Below are 17,280 nucleotides of genomic sequence, written 5' to 3'. Positions count from 1 at the left end.
CCCTCTGTTCAAGGGCCAGTTGCAGTCTGTCACAGCCACCCTTCCACAGCCAGGTGCTGTACAAGGAGGAAGGGGGGACCCAAGCCCGCCCACTACTCTGGGTCCTGACCCAGGGACCTTCTAGTGGCAGCCTCCCTGCCCTCCTTCTCTAACTGTCCCTGGGCCATTTCCCCTCTGGCGCTTTGCACCCTCTAGGCCCTTTCTATCAGGGCCTGCAGTCTGGCAGGTATTGGGCCAGAGCCTGCCCAGCACTGCTCTGTCCAAGATGCCAGTCTCCTTCTCAGGAGACAGAACTTCCTCCATGAAGGTCTGGGACAGACTGCCTACTCCCTTCCTGGGCAGCCTTTATATAGGGCCTAGCCTAGCCCTGATTGGCTGGCTGTAATACTGGCCCTGATTGGCTCCCAGTAGGCCTTTTTCTGATTGGCTGCCCTGCTGCGCAGCTGCTCCGGCCTACTCTAGCCCAATCTGGCCTGGGGGTGGGGCACCACCCCACCACAGTCATATATGGATTCAGCTCTGAATTTTCTGCAAGTTTGTTGGCGAACTGATCTGGAGGGTTTAGTTCAGCCCCTTCTCTGATTTGGAGTTCTGGATAAGAATCCCAAATGATGATCTCTTCCCATGTCAGTCCCCCACCTGCTAATTAACACCCACTACCATGAATGTGGAAAATTTTACTGGAAAGCAAAATAGATTCAGAATGCCCCAAGATCTTCTGAAAAATATTACAAAGAGGATTATATTTTTTAAAAAAAGCTGTGTTGGAGCAAACTTCATTGTTCGGACATTGAAAAATACACGACTGTACAGTATTATTTACCTTCAATCATACTAATTCCTTACTGAGATATAGACAGTCCCTAGATAGCAAGTTCTTGTTTTGAATAATTATTAGCAGCAATCTTCTCACATTCTCTACACAGAGTTGTTTTCCCATTTGTCTAATCTGCCATTCCCCTCAAAAAGAAAATAGTTGATTAAGAATTTTTCTGTGCTTCCTTTTGATTTCCATCTTGCAATTCTTTAATAATGCTACATAATTCAGTAATTATACCTTGCATCTTTATCAAAATGCTTTATGGCATGACCAAAAAATAAAGCAGAGGCAAAACTAATTTGTTCATGTTGATCTTAGCATATGAACTTTAAAGGCTTTATGTCATATAAGATATCTCTACTCTCAGAATAATGCTGGTAATGTCATTTCATCCATAGATTTTTCCATTTATTCTCTGTCTTCTTTATTAGACTTTAAGTTATTAACAGGTAACTTTCTGGTATTTTCACCACTGGAAATGAGGCCACAGGGATTTCTCATATTTATATCTGCTGCTTCTGTCTTATTAACTCTTCTGTGACATTCATATTCACCAGTGCTGTCACCTGGAGAGCTGGTGCCGGAGCTGGCTGAGGTATCAGTGCTGAAACCATGTGAGTCGGCGGGGCCACTCCACCCAAGGGTGCCACCGTCATAGGCGGTACCGGCGCTGACTGTGGCACGAACAACGCCAAGGACACCAACACCATTCTGGAGCACGGACCATGGACTTGACCCAAGCTCTGATGGTACGCCCAGGGCATCCAGAAGGGCCATTGAGCAGGTGGTTGCCACTGTTGCTGCCACGGTGCCGGGTATGGTTGGTGACTGTGCCAGGACCTGGACCTTCTGCTCTGTGATCTGCTAGATCGAGCTGAGCCCACCTCCGATTCCGAGATGTCCAAATAAGAAGACCATGGAGGAGCAGTCCCCTGGGTCGCCAACGAATGATGACAAGAGCGGTGCGCTTCCTGTGTCTGTGCAGGTAGTCCCGGAGATGGAGACTGATGGGCCATATTTGTGGATGATACTAAACTGGGAGGAGTGGTAGATATGCTGGAGGGCAGGGATGGGATACAGAGGGACCTAGACAAATTGGAGGATTGGGCCAAAAGAAATCTGATGAGGTTCAATAAGGATAAGTGCAGGGTCCTGCACTTAGGACGGAAGAACCTAATGCACAGCTACAGACTAGGGACCGAATGGCTAGGCAGCAGTTCTGCGGAAAAGGACCTAGGGGTGACAGTGGACGAGAAGCTGGATATGAGTCAGCAGTGTGCCCTTGTTGCCAAGAAGGCCAATGGCATTTTGGGATGTATAAGTAGGGGCATAGCGAGCAGATCGAGGGACGTGATCGTCCCCCTCTATTTGACATTGGTGAGGCCTCATCTGGAGTACTGTGTCCAGTTTTGGGCCCCACACTACAAGAAGGATGTGGATAAATTGGAGAGAGTCCAGCGAAGGGCAACAAAAATGATTAGGGGTCTGGAACACATGACTTATGAGGAGAGGCTGAGGGAACTGGGATTGTTTAGTCTGCAGAAGAGAAGAATGAGGGGGGATTTGATAGCAGCTTTCAACTACCTGAGAGGTGGTTCCAGAGAGGATGGTTCTAGACTATTCTCAGTGGTAGAAGAGGGCAGGACAAGGCGTAATGGTCTCAAGTTGCAGTGGGGGAGGTTTAGGTTGGATATTAGGAAAAACTTTTTCACTAGGAGGGTGGTGAAACACTGGAATGCGTTACCTAGGGAGGTGGTAGAATCTCCTTCCTTAGAAGTTTTTAAGGTCAGGCTTGACAAAGCCCTGGCTGGGATGATTTAATTGGGGATTGGTCCTGCTTTGAGCAGGGGGTTGGACTAGATGACCTCCTGTGGTCCCTTCCAACCCTGATATTCTATGATTCTATGATTCTATGATTCTATGATTCATGGTTGGCTTACCCCTGGAGTGGAACAGGGGACGTGCCTCCTTTGGGGGAGGACGGCACCGGGAGGCGCATCAGGTCTGTTGCTGCCTCGAATGCCTCCGGCATCGATGGTGGTTGTATATCCACCAGATGGTCCAGAGACTGAGGAGGGTTCGGACTCGACTGGACCGTGGCTGGGGCAGGAGTCAATGAAACCCTGGGCGGAAGCAAGGCGGAGGCGGTCTGTCCCAAGCCACTCGTGGACGGCGCCGGCCCCTTAAGTTTCAAGGGGGGTGATCGGTCCCTCACTGGCCTCTTCTTCTTCACCGGCACCGGAGATGGAGAACGGTGCCGAACTGAGGCCGATGCCCTATGGCCCGAGTAGTGGAGGTGCCGGTGGGCTTTAGGGTCCTTAGCCAGGCCCGTTTCGCTCGCCGTTGGCGCTGGAGCACTGCAGACCAAAGAGGACGTGCTCCGTGCCAGGTTGTTGGGTCCTGGATCAGATTGCTGTCTCAGAGCCGCCTCCATGAGCAGGAGTTTTAGTTTCTGCTCTCTGTCCTTAAGGGTTCTTGGGCAGAAACCCTTGCAAATGCGGCACTTGTCCTTTTGGTGAGTCTCACCAAGGCACCGCAGGCAAGATGAGTGAGGATCACTCTTGGGCATAAACTTTCCACAGGACTCACAGAGTTTAAACCCCAGAGACCAGGGCATACCCCCAAAGGGGAAATGAAGTATCTAACAAACCACTACTAACTATATGAAAAAGTATAACTATAGAGAATAACTATTGAACTATGTACAATAAGAAGAAAAACACTGCTAAGACGCTTGCTGTAAGAGTGAGCAAGTTCCAGCTAGCCATCACAGGTGGTAAGAAGGAACTGAGGAGGTGGGGGGTCGGTGGGGCCCAATATTGGGAGCTGTGAAGGCGCCATTCCAGGGGGCGCCCAGGCCAACCCTACGGACACTGCTAGGGGAAAAATCTTCCGGCTAGCGTGCACGCGGCAGGCACACACCTGCTTGGAATGGACATGAAGAATCACTCGAAGAACTTACTTTTAGCATCTTCCAAAGATGTAGAGTCACTAAAGAGATAGGTAGGTACCAATTATAAGTTTGAACACATCTATTAATGTTAACTAGACCCCAATAAGCAGATTTTTGCAATTAAAAATACTGGACCAAATTCCAGCCTTCTATCTGAATTTAGCTCTTCAATCACTAGAAGACTTTTGGCCCTATAAAGAAACTTTGCAGCCTGTGGTATCAAATATTACCTCTCACAAATCAGACTATTCAGTGGTGGAATTCTACCCATTTTCACCAAACTAGCACTGATATATCAAAAGAGAAGGTAGCACCTCTCAAAATAGCTAATTCAGATATAAAGATTAAAATAATTTCACAACAATTTAGGAATGTCAGGCTCTTTAGATGGGTAAAATGGCTACAGCTTTCAGTTAACATCCATATGATGGAACACAATGGAGTGGAAATTGCTTATCCAAAATGTGCGGGAGGTTGCAGTATTTTGTGATAGTTGCTAATATTTATATAGGGTGTAATGTCATGGCTTTTGATGGCAGTGCTCCAGGAATGAATATGACCAGTGTTCTCTATGTGGTTGAACTATTCTTTTTCCAAGTTAGATTTCTGGTGCTCGTGAAACCCCTTGTATCAGATATATTTCTCCTGCCCACTCCTTATTTATGTCTAATACTATCCCCACAAAGTGTTACCTACTTCTTCCTCTTCTTCTTTTTTTCTTTTAATTTCTCCATTTACCAGATTACCAGCCAATGGCAACATTATGAAAGATAAGCGACTAATGATCAATTTTTAAAAGATTACTGGTCTTAAATCCTTGAGACAGGACACAGTGGTGTGCAAAGCATGTAATTTTATCCATGGGACATCCATTTTCTATCATTAAAGTACACTGTATAAAAGTAACAAGTATACTGTTAAGAGCAGTTATTTTGTCAAGCACAATTCTCAAGGAATTTTTAAAAGAGTGCAAAGTGCAAACCACATGCCATAAAACTATGTAGTTACTCTCATCCTCCAAAAAACCCCTTTACTATAGTGGTTAAAGAGTTTTGTACACAGGATGTCTGAATGCATGCAAGCACTAACATCCTAATGATTAGCAAACTTCATTGATAGGATTGGCTGCAAAATTTTAGAACAAACAAGAGCTACAGCAAATTAGCTGAGGACTTTAAAATAGGCTAAATGTATATTGTGCCTGGGGAGTCAATTTGAATGGCTTCTTGGTGTAAAAGAGGGCAATGTCAGCAACTGTGGCAGCATGTTGTAAATATAATAATGGCTCCATGCCATGCTATAGTTTACAAATCATGCAGTAGACTATTTAGGCCAGGGGAGGGCAAATTACGACCCGCGCACCAGATGTGGCCTGCCAGCCATTTTAATCTGGCACTAGAGCTTCCGCTGGGCAGTGGGGTCTCGGGCTTGCCGCCCTCCGGGGCGCTCCAGCCGGGGAGCAGGGACAGGGGCCACTCCCGGAAGCTTCTAGAAGCAGTGGCATGTCCCCACTCTGGCTCCTATGTGTAGGAGCAGCCGGGGCCTCCTCTCTGCATGCTGCTCCCACCCCAAGCACCACCCAAGGAACCACAGCCAATGGGAGCTGCAGGGGTGGCAGCTGTGGATGGGGGAGCATGCAGCTAAGCGGCCTGGCCATGTCTTCGTGTGGGAGCCAGAGAAGAGACATGCCGTTGCTTTCGGGAGTCGCTTGAGGTAAGCGCCTGCACCCCTGAGCATCCTCTCGCAATCTTCTTTCCAGAGGTGTTCATAACTCTGAGATTCTACTGTATAATACCACTGGGATCTCAAATCAGAACTTCTTTCTATATCAGAGTGATGGGAAGTTAGATTTAAATCTCTGGAATTAAATTCAGCTTTCTGGTGTTTGTTCTGAGTCATCTCAGAATCTGGAAAGAGGCTATTTTGGGACATTTACTGTGATTTGGAGTAGGCTGAAATCTCACAACAAAAACAATTCTTTCAGGATTAAGGACTAAAATGGTGTAAACCTCATAGCAGCAGCAGGAGCTAATCTCATGAAATTTCTACTTTTGAAGATGGCAGTAATCTCACAAGCTCAGATGGGTTTTGCAAGAATTGTAGCATTTGGAGTCAAAATCTCACAAGACTTTGGTGGCATCAAATCCTATTCTGAACCCTACTCCAAATTTGGCCTTAGGTCTGAATCCCAAACTTTAGAGTAAATTCAGTCTGGTTCTGAATGCTATTTTTTGCCCAGTTCTTCACTGAAGGTTATGCTTGATCTGATATCAGATTTTAGTAACATTAATAACAACAGATTTTAGTAACATTAGAAGAAATTTATAGTGAAACCTCCTTGTCAGGATGGATTTAGCAACCTTCCATTTTGATCACGTGATTGATCACTGTACCCAGATTTCCCAACTCAGAGATATATAATCTAAACAATCTCTACATATTGCAAGGACAGAAATAAGTCCTGCTAGGAATTTTAATGCAAAGGCATGTCTTTCAGGTTACAATTGGCTATAATTGGCATTCCCACAGCTGTAACGTTCTAATTTACCTGCAGCAGAGCTGCATTCAGAAAGGTAAGAAATTATTTCCTACCTTTAAAAACATCAAAGAAATTGCTTCCAGTCTGATCCTTACAACTCAGTGTCCACAGTGTAAGCATGGGGCAAACATCAGCGCCAAAAAGGAAATGGCTTTTAAAAAGTGTTTTTTAATCCACGTTACCAAATCATTAAATTCAGATTTCAGTGCATACAGAGTTGATACATGTTTATATGATTAAATCCTTTACAATTGGTTGCAAGCAAATATTCATACTAATGGAGAGCATTAATCTCTCACCATAGAAACAGATTCTGTTAGGGCTCCCACAGTATTTCTCAGAAAGTGCGTGTAAAAAGGGACACCCATGGTGAATTTCTAATTTGTCTCCAGTCAACATTTCTAATGTACCCATAATCTGAGTACTTCCATTCCATGTTGAAATAGTTTAGACAAAGATGTGTGAAATAGATTGTGTTTCTGATACATGCTAATAGTTTGGAGTAAAGACACAGTTGTTTGGAAAGCTGCACCCCATCAACTGCTGGTGAAGGTGATGCTTTTAGACAGCACAAATCTCTTTTTGAATACAATATTGTAATACCTTAGATGAACACTTTATTGGTGTACCACATGCCATTGGTATTGGTGTACTACATGCCACAGAATGGACTTCCACACTGGCCCCGCATAGACCAGCATGAAAAGCTGCAGTACAGAAGCCAGGGGAAAGACCATGGAATCTGTATTAATGTAGATCCAGGAGTCCCAACAATCTGTGCAATTTGCTGCAGCCTCAGAAGGGAAAGGATTCTGTTCAGGCTTGCTCACTCGCCCTGGGTTACCCGGCGTAAGGGAAGCTGGATTTCACAACCCAATCCCACTGTACTCTACCTACATAAACCCAATTACTCTATACAGATGTTGTGGATTCCAAGGTAAGGCCCTTTTATGCTACTCTGACAGCATAAAGGGGCCATAAAGTGGATGAAAAAAAGACAGCTGAGAATACTTCCTGTACGCAAGGCCTTCCCAAGACAGTTGGGTACTGGCCTAAATGCTCCTTGTCAGTCTTGCTACCATCCTCCAGAAGAAGGGGCATGTCAGGGCCCAGGGCTAGGGACTTGTCTATAATGCACTGCACCATGACTAATCCCTACTTTTAAGGACACACAAGAGGCCATGTAATTTAGAGACAGCTCTAAATTACACTGGAGTCCAGGCATGCTCGCTATTGTTCCAGAATACAGGGAGTACAAAGGTAACTGGAAGCCACACTCCCCACCCCATTCCTACCCCAAGACCGGGGCAAAATAACTGAGAATTAGGGCCCTAAGGCCCAGATCCTCAAAAGTGCTCAGGTTTCTAACATCAACTGATTTCAGTGGAAGATGGGAGCTTAAATACTTTTGAGGATCTGGACAAAATTGTTTGTCAAATTACGGGAACAGATAAATCACTATTATTACAAACCAGTTTATATTTTAATGCAATTTGATAGCACAGATAGCTATGGAAACAAATTTCAGCGGGTATGTTTTCTTTTTTAAAAGCTGGTGTAACACTGAACACGAAAATTGCTAGCATTTCATTTTAAGGTTAAGTGCAGGTTAAATGACTAAGATATTAATAGTTGAGACCAGGCAAATTAAAATTAAAATTAGCCTGGATAAGAATGTGTGCTTTGCATGACATAAGACAACGATGATTGCTATTTATGGCCAAGTAGCATGTGATTGTTAATTGAGTTTTATAACACTTTCTGCAAAAAATAAAATGTATACCCTTATGAGTTTTATTAGTACAGTGAGATATATGTAGAACGTTATACAGGAAAGCATATGCAACAACTCTTGAAAAAGCACTGGAGTGGATTACCATGGTTTCCCTTTGTGCATTGGCGGCGTACAATCAAGGATTACTGCCACCTGCCAACTCAATGAACTAAACCACGTGCTTCCGCATAAAAATAAGCAATTCTAACATTAAAAAGAAAATGAGTGTTAAACCATAATGGCCTTCAGGGACAGTCTATTATAAGCTGAGTATTTCTTCTACCTTCCAAATGACTGATTCTCACCATTATCTCTTTTTACTGGCCCAGAAAGATGTAGGCTCTGCCAAAACCTTTTTCTAGTTAAACTAGCCCATCTAATGAAATGCCTGCAATCCACGCGACTCAGGAGGCAGCTGGTTCGAAATCAAGACTTCTAGTGTTTGCAGGTTCACATTAAATTCCAGTTTCAGGTTTACAGATTGTTCATTGTACAGAAGCAAAAAAATACACAAAACTGGTTAGAGTCTTACAATGTATTAAAAACCAGAAACTCAACTTAGAGCATGGGCAGAGGGTATAAGAGGCCAGGGATGTGGCCCAAACAGAATTTGGTGCATCTCCCTCCAGAGGCTCATTGGCCAGCTGCCTTTGGAGTGCTGCCACCAAAAGGGCTTCTGAGCTGTAGCTCTGCCCCGAGGCCCCACTCCCACTCATCATCTCCCCCCATAACCCCACCCACGCTGCTCCAATTCTCACTCCCGCTCCTTTTCTTGCTCCCGAGGTCCTGCCCTTGCTCTACCTCTTCCCCCGAGCTCCACACCCACTGCTTGTACCTCTCCGCCCCCTCCCCCAAGGCCCTCCTCTCCTGCTGAGGAGTGGCAGGAGGGGGGAACTTGAGAGAGAGGGTGAAGTAGCCTGAGCAGCAGGCAGGGAGGCCTCAGGGGTAGGGTGACCAGGTGTCCAGTTTTCGACCGTACCCTGGCGGCTCCGGTCAGCACTGGGCCATTAAAAGTCCAATTAGCAGTGTTGCGGAGCTAAGTCAGGCTAGTCCCTACCTCTCCAGGCACCGTGATGCACCCTGGAAGCAGACAGCAGGTCCACCTCCTAGGCTGGGGGGAGAGGACATGGGGCTCCGTGTGCTGCCATAGGGGGATGGGGTGGAGGGGGCGGGTGGAGGGAATCTCAGGGGGAGGGGGCGGAGAGGCACAGGTGGGAGGATTTTGAGGCAGGTGGCTGAGCAGGAGCCAGGCCTGGGGCAGAGCGTGGGCATGGCTTTGGGGGGAGGAGGTTGAACAGGGGCAGGTCTCAGGGTGGAGCAGGGAGTGGGGCCACAGTCCAGGTGCCGGAGGACCCTCCTCACTTCTGGGAGCTTCCAGTGCTCACGCCTACCCTCCCTGAATTCAGGAGTCACATGCTGCCTATGTCTTAGAGTATTAAAAGATAATGTGAAAAAAGGGTTATTGGAAAAGAATATGGCAAGGTATAAAGCAATTTTCCATGCCAGCTATTATAGTTCATTATATAGTTCCCCTCCCCTGCCCCACACCCAGGATTTTCATTGTATTTTAACCACTTAGAGAGATAACAAACAGTTTATATAGACTCACATGATGATTAAGATATGAAAAAATAAATTATCATTGCAAATGGCTCAAATCAACTGGGAAATATATGTGCCCCTTAGAGGCTATAGTTATGGATAAATATGTACCACATCCACATTATAATCAGTATCACCTTGTATTTATGTAACTCCCTGTCAAACCATTTACACTGGGAAATGAGAACTTGCTGCTGTGAGGATGCCATGAAATGGTCTATTTTTTATTTTATTTTGAAAAGTCCCATAGGTGTTCATGGTGCTTTACAGACCATATAAGGACCCTACCCAGAAGATTTTACAACCTAATGCTCAGATTCTGCAAACACTTATGCCTGTGCTTATCTTTCCCTGTTGTATTTCTCACCCTACTAATCCCCACCTGTTTTCTTTGTTATCCTTTTCTGCGTTAAAATGAACAAAGGCCTGATCCTGCAAACACTTAGACGTGCATAACTTCACACACATGAAGTCAATAAGACTATCTATTTTTAATGTGCCCCTCACAAAGTAACTAAAGATCTGTCTTCATCATAACGAAGTAAGCATACTGTTATTTACTATTAGTTTCCAATAGTGTCCAACATGTGCTAGGTGTAATACAAACAGAAAATGAAGGCCTGGTACCAGTGGGGTTAAGGGTCTTAGGTCCTTATTTAGTAAGGCATTAAACTTGTGCCTGCGTTACGCCCATCCTTAAAGTTAGGCACATGTGTAAGTACATTGCTGAAATGAGACCACAGACCTTTCACTTCTAGGTTCAAATCCATCCGGATTAGTAGTAACCAAAAGTTACTCACTGATGTCTTTTTGGTGTCCTATGTTAAATGAATTTTATAGTCTCAGTTCAGTTTCTAGCAGGCAAATCTCACATCAAGCTGATAGCTTGTTGGCAGTTTCAGGAAGATGCCAGGAAGAGTGAACAGGTTTGAAGAGTGAACTGTTTGCTACCATTCTAAAGAGGTACAAGTACTGCCCCATCAGTACAGAATTATATTGGCTGAGTGGTGTTGAGAATCTTGCATTGCCACTGTGTGTGCTCTTCCTGTTCTACAGATATAGAAGACTTCAATTTCCAAGACTTTAAAGCTTGATACCTTTCAAAAGCACTAAATGAACAGGAAAATATTTTAAAAATCAATGCATTATCTCTTTCTAATTATTATAGACTTCATTCTGAAATGCAGAGAGAATGCTATTGAAATCCATGATAGGTGAGTTTATCAGATGATTTAATCATCTCATAGTAATTTGGATTTACAAGTCAAACATGGTAGGAATATATAGATTATGAGAAATACCTTTTTTTGTTAGATCTCTGAAGCTACATCACACATCATTTATATTACAAGCTTACGAATTAGCATTCACAAGCTTTTCCCTGTTGTCTGACATATTGCATCTTCCACAGGAAATGGTTAATCTTCAGTGAAAATTTCATCTCTCAGCCCTGTGAATTTATTGGGGTAACAGAGGGAATGTATTCTTTGAAGTTGGCTGTCATCGCAGTAAAGCTGCATTACGTAGTTCAAATTAAGTATCTGTAGTAATACATATCAGTAGTGAGTAAAAGCTGGGAAGATCAAGGCTTTGGGGTACAATTGCAAGGGAAAACTGGATTATGCTTGTTCTGTAAAAGCTTCTACCTAAAATTGTTTGTGATTTTTAAAAATTACTAGGATTCACTTGTACAGAAATTAAAATCACTTATAGTTTCAATTCTAAACTATCTGAACTTGATTTGACACACCACTACTGTTCCAGTAAAATTGAAATAGTTTCCATTTATTCATGGTAGTACATTCTATTACATAGATATAATTTTGAATAACTTTCCCCTCAGGGTTTATAGAAAGACATCTATTAAAATGTGTCCCTGTCTTTTAACAGAATAAAACCAGGAAGAACATATGCTATGATGGAACCGTGGGTTTAAACTTGTGGGAATTCAAAATGACAAGGGGAAGAAGTTGGCTTGAGATGTATAGCAGGGGGATCCCAAGGGTCAGTACAGCAGGGTTTTGGTGCTTCTAGAAACAAACACATATAACAGTGTTTTGAATCACAAGGGTGGTTCGTCTGCAACGTACGGAAGTAAAAATACCGAAGGCATCAGTACAGACCATCTTTCTCATTTTACCAGGCATTGCAGTGCTTTTGATTCACTCCAGGACAGCTCCTTCTTGTCCAGAGCCAAAAAGAGAGGAAATATAATCTGGCTGTAATTCTGGTTAACAAGTGACAACAACCACAATTACAGGGCAAGAGGTTACTAGAACAAAGGAGCAGCTAAGAGGAGTGTTTAAAAAAACAAATACAACTAAGAGGAGTGATGTAGCTCTCTGCTACTTGAGATGAGGATACGCTGCTGTCGGTGGTAAAATTGGCTTTCCATGAAATGTTTGACTAGACTGGAGAGGCAACCTACAATTACTAGAAGACTGTGAGAAAGTCCATAGCTGTAGTCAGCTGAGGCACAAATCAAAGCAATCCAGACATCCAAACCATTGAAAAGCCAGCAAACCACATGAAGAAAGCAGACAACAGCGTGAGACTCAAGCTGCTCCCCAAACTCAGATACATCTGTGACTTGTATTTGGAGTGTGCTCATACTGTTGTTATATTCCTGGTAACTTTTAGTAGATATAGTTCAGGTTGCTGTTTAGGGCTTATCTCAGAATTTGTATGTATTATTGGAAATACATCCTGTGAATAACATCAGTAGCCTCCTGCATACAGTATCATTTATTCTCTTTAAGTAATTAATCAATGACCTGATTTTCAGAGGAACTGAGTACCTTCATCTCCCAATGACTATTAGCTCCTGGGAATACCGGGCCTCGCACCCCAATCTTTAATAGATGATTCATACTTTTGAATATCAGGCTATAGTTCCCACACAGCGATACCTTGTGCTTTACAAAATATAATATTTTAAATAATCCAAACTTTAGCCATTGGCTCAGCTACAAGTTTTCTCCAAATGTACATTGTTTCAAAGGGTTAGAAATTTAAAGCAATAAATACATGCTAAAGCTGGGATTGGTAGTTTTGCTTATACACCATAAAACAGGCTAGATTACAGCTTGCAAATTGTGGCTGTAAACATTAATGTATTCTGACATTGGATCCTGTATATCATACAAATGGAGTACTTTTTTACGTGTGAAAATTTACAATTATAATGTGTCTCTTCCTGTGGCTATGTTTTAATTAGTGGTGTGGAGTCACTACACAGGGTGTTAGAGAACACCAGTGTAAATGTTGTTAAAGAGTAAGCACTGAGTTTGATAAAGGTCATCCATATGGCCTTTAAATTGGCCCAACAGGGACCAAGCAACTTGATGGAGATGCCTTAGAAGAATTGTGCTTCATCACCCTTCCTCTTTTGCTTACCACTTACTAGTGAATTTGGTCTGTGATCTTTATTCAGTGGGCTCTTTCTGAATTGTTTTGATGATGTCGGTGGGGAAAATGTACCCAGTAAAGAATTTTTTTTTATATTTGAGAGATCCATGGACAGTGTCACACATTATAAAACAGAAAGGAAACATGAGATGGGACAGCTCTGGGCTGCTTTGCTGCTCTGATCTGCGATAAAGAGTTGTTGCAAGCCCTTCTCTAATTCCCCCCCACACCCCCCCCCGCCCAATGCCCTCATTTTTTGGTGCTTGTTGTCTGCATTATGGCATCTGAATACTAAAAAGCTTGAATAATTTCTTCAAGCCTGGAGGTACTGCTTCATCACAGTCTTTGCAAGCTGTTTTTACTACCCCCCACCCTGGTTCTCTTATTGCAGTCTCTTAAATGACTGAGCAGAGAATGGATACCCTGCATATATGGCTACTGAGACCACCAAAATGCCATGACCAAGAGCAATACAAAATTTACAAGTCTCAGCCAAGAAGAAATTTTGAAGACTCAAACATCACAGATGCCAGGCGGAAGAACTAAAGAATGGACAGAGAATCCAGAGTACAGGAATCATAGACTCAAAGATAAGGGCTGAGGGAAAGATCGGAAACAGTTCACATAAACGGGACAGCTAACTACCTGTATTGAAAGCTGTTTGGAGGTAGATCAGTGAATAAAGGCCATAATCATTACCTCTCTCATGGTGTGAGAATATAACAGAATTTTAAAAGCAGCAAGAGTGGTGGATGTCATATATATAATATAAAACTCACCTTTCTCTATGCCCTCCTTGACTATACTGAAGTGCATGCTCACATCCACAGCAGCTAAGAAAACTGAACTTAAAATTCACAATCCAGAATGCCTTAATTTATCCACCTAGGCTCCAGGTTCATTTTGAAAGGACGCTCTACATATTTATTGCGTCTACAATAGAAGAGGCTTTTCTTTATTTGAAATTGTTAAAGGCACCTGGTAAAGGTGAGGACATGGAAGACCACTGAGATCTTATTGAGCTACCGTAAAGTTCTACTTTCTTAACTAATATGTTTTCTTCTTTAAATATATATTGCTTAGTATCTATTTAGCTATCAATCAAGAGAGAATACATGAAAGTGAGGGTCAGGTTGCCTTAGAAACATAAGCCCAATTGTACAGGCTTTGGAGAGAAAGAATAATTCTATTTTAGAATTTTGAACTGCCATCCATCATTATAGAAACTGAACACCTTCCACATAAGATATATTGGCAATAGCAAACTCCCTAGTAGAATTAAAGGACATTCTGGCTTTTCTCTCTTTTGGGGGGTTATAGAACATTCTACCTGGGGTAGATTTATTTGTTTATTTATTTTTTAAATTTAAAGATGGGGGGGGGTTATTGAACCCTGAAGAAGATGGCCTTTAAAGAAGAGGAGAAGACACACATCAATATCTGGGTTCTGCTGGAGGGGAAAGATTGTAATGCTGTTACATCAACTCCAGCTGTGTCATGTATTATAATTAATACTATTCAGAAATCCTAGAAGTTACTTAAAATGGATTTTCAATATATCATATTGCTAGAATATAAAGGTTTTTCAAGGCCGGGAATTAAAGTATTTTACAGACAAAACTATAAGAAAGCATACTGATAGCAGAAATCTGCTCTTGTTATTGTTGTGGACAGCTTTCGGCCACTCAGTTTTAGACCTGAACTTTGTACAATATGACTTTAAAGCATAGCAATTGAAAGTCCTAAGGAAAAGAGTCTCTCATGATATCTAGCAGACCAATTTTAGTTCCATGAGAATACATTCAATTAACCCTTAATCATTTTCATGATACTGGAAATGCTTCCAGGATTTGATTTATAGAATTATTATGCTATCAGTTAAAAAAAAAAGATATTCCTGAAATACCAAAATCAAATTTAATTACTCCAGTGATTCCTCCAGAGATACAGAGAAATTGGTATTTTTCTGACATTATGTTCTGTTTTTAATATGTTGGAATAGAAGAATCTCTCTGAGTATGGCCTAAGAGATCTATTACATAATTACTACCATCTGAGATACAAACACAATTACAATAGTGCTACCCTTGCCAGACTGGAAGTTCCCAAATGGCTACACCACGTTGTGTTTAAGGTTCAGGGAAAGGGTTGTAGTGGTACGTGCCCCTCAAATGTCCTTCTTGAATTCTAAAGGGGGTGCAGAAAGAAGTGATTCAAAAAATCTGCCATTCTGTGATCCAAAAATTTGTACTGCTTAAGCCCTGATAAGAAAATAAATCCAGTTCCAAACTTGTTGCATAAAACCATATTGCAATGGAAACTGATTGAAAATAGATGAGACGCTAGGCGAAGCCTTCAAAAAATTCTTTGCCATAATAGGAAGGTTGATGAGTAGCTGATATCTTGCCAAAATGTTCAGTATAGGAAACTGATCAAAATATATTTCAGTTTTCCCTACATATCACATTTACTTCTTTCCTTATATGGTCACATAACAGGTTACCAGAAATGCTCCATCATATAAACACCTTCTGCAGTCATTGTAAAACAATCTTCTCTTGGTTCACAACTTAAAATAACCAAAACCGTTTCTATATCATTTAGAAAATGTTTTTTTTTCCCCCAGAAAATAAGTAAGGTTATGCAAATCATCTGATACCAAAATATCCTAGTATAGTCTTAGATAAAATACCTATATGCCCTTCTCTGGAAATTGCAATCAAACCACCAAGAACAGAAATACTGTAACTCACATAATACAGTTAATGAAAGCTTTTATTACATTAATTCATTTCAAGTTATGTGAAACAGTAAAAAAAATCTGTAAATGTAAAAAAAAGGGAAAGAAAAAAAAGTCATAATTATACATATCCATAATGTTTCCTCTTGACATTTTTAAAGACCAATCTAGTTAGAATTCCTTCTTTAAAAAATCTCAGCTGGGCAAACAAATTAGACAAATGACATTTTTTGAACTCCTTCCTTTCCCTTTGTCATTTTCTTCCTTTTAACTTCCCCACACTCTCCCTGCTCCTGCTGAAGATTCTCTCACTCCCCCAACTCCTAACCAATGACTCCTGAATAGCTCTTCCTGCTCCTTTCACAGCTTTCCTCCTCCCTTGAGGGTTCCCAGCTGTCTGAACACACCTCCCAAAAACTGACCTTGTAAAAAATCCTGATCCCTTTGAAGTCAATGAAAGTTTGGCCACTGATTTCAGTGGTGCCAGGATTTTACCCAATGTCTCGTAATAATAGATTAAGAAAAGGTAAACTGGACAAATCAAACTTTCCCCAATTAGTTCAACTGGCTTGCCCACTATTGTAGTTTTGTTAATATCTACCTTTATTTCTCCTGTGCACTGTAAGCCTTCGAGGGAAAAATAACCATAATAAACATTTGGCTTGCTATGTTATCAAGGGCAGATTTTTAATTCTCAGCTACTAGGGACTGAAATCAGATGGCTGTTAAAACACACTCACAGAAATTTTCCATTCCTTCTTTTTACAGCACAGGGGATGGGGGTGGATATCTTAATTAGTAACTAGTAATCTGTGACAGCATGCCTGAGGTGTTGGGTAGGAATTGTTAACACTACATTGAAAAGGAGCAGTAAATAGCTCATATGACTATTGCAGCTCTATGTCACTGATTCAGTTTACAGCCAGATCAAAAGTACTACCCATCAGAAATGAAGGATGGTCATGCGGCTAAGGCACTAGGCTTAGACTCAGGAGCTCTGAATTCAATTCCGGGCTCTGCCCTAAAATTCATGTGTGACTGAGGGTAAGTCACTTAACCTCTCTGTACAATAGGAGATAATAATCATCCCTTTTCCCCACCTTTTATCATCTTTGTCTATAAGATTTTAAGTTCTTCTTGAGAGGGACTTCTCATACAATCTGTGGGTGCTGAATTTAATGCAATGGGACCCCAAATTTTGGTTGGGGCTTCTATGCATTACCATAATACAAATAATTAGAGCAACCATAATCTGACCTCAAATGGATGGTTGACAAGAAATGTTTTGGTGGATTTGCTCCTGTTTCTTGCAGAAATGTGGCCACATCAGAAAAGACATAATTATGACTAGCACCTTAATGTGAATCTCAAGAGTGACCCAAGAAACAAGAAGTGGCACACCCAGAGCAATATTAAGGTATACTGGCAGAGCAGCATGTAGGGA

At 42.0% G+C, this 17,280-nt stretch overlaps 1 protein-coding gene across 24 annotated transcripts in view; it reads right to left on the bottom strand.

Annotated features, from left to right (window-relative positions):
• NRXN1 (neurexin 1) overlaps positions 1-17,280 on the bottom strand; it is a 1,233,750-nt gene that overhangs the window by 533,527 nt on the left and 682,943 nt on the right. The window lies entirely within an intron of this gene.

The sequence above is a fragment of the Eretmochelys imbricata genome, chromosome 3 (genome assembly GCF_965152235.1).
Source record: "Eretmochelys imbricata isolate rEreImb1 chromosome 3, rEreImb1.hap1, whole genome shotgun sequence".
NCBI classification, from domain to species: domain Eukaryota; kingdom Metazoa; phylum Chordata; order Testudines; family Cheloniidae; genus Eretmochelys; species Eretmochelys imbricata.
The sequence above is the reverse complement of the archived record's forward strand: the minus strand, read 5'-3'. Positions and strand labels throughout refer to the sequence as shown.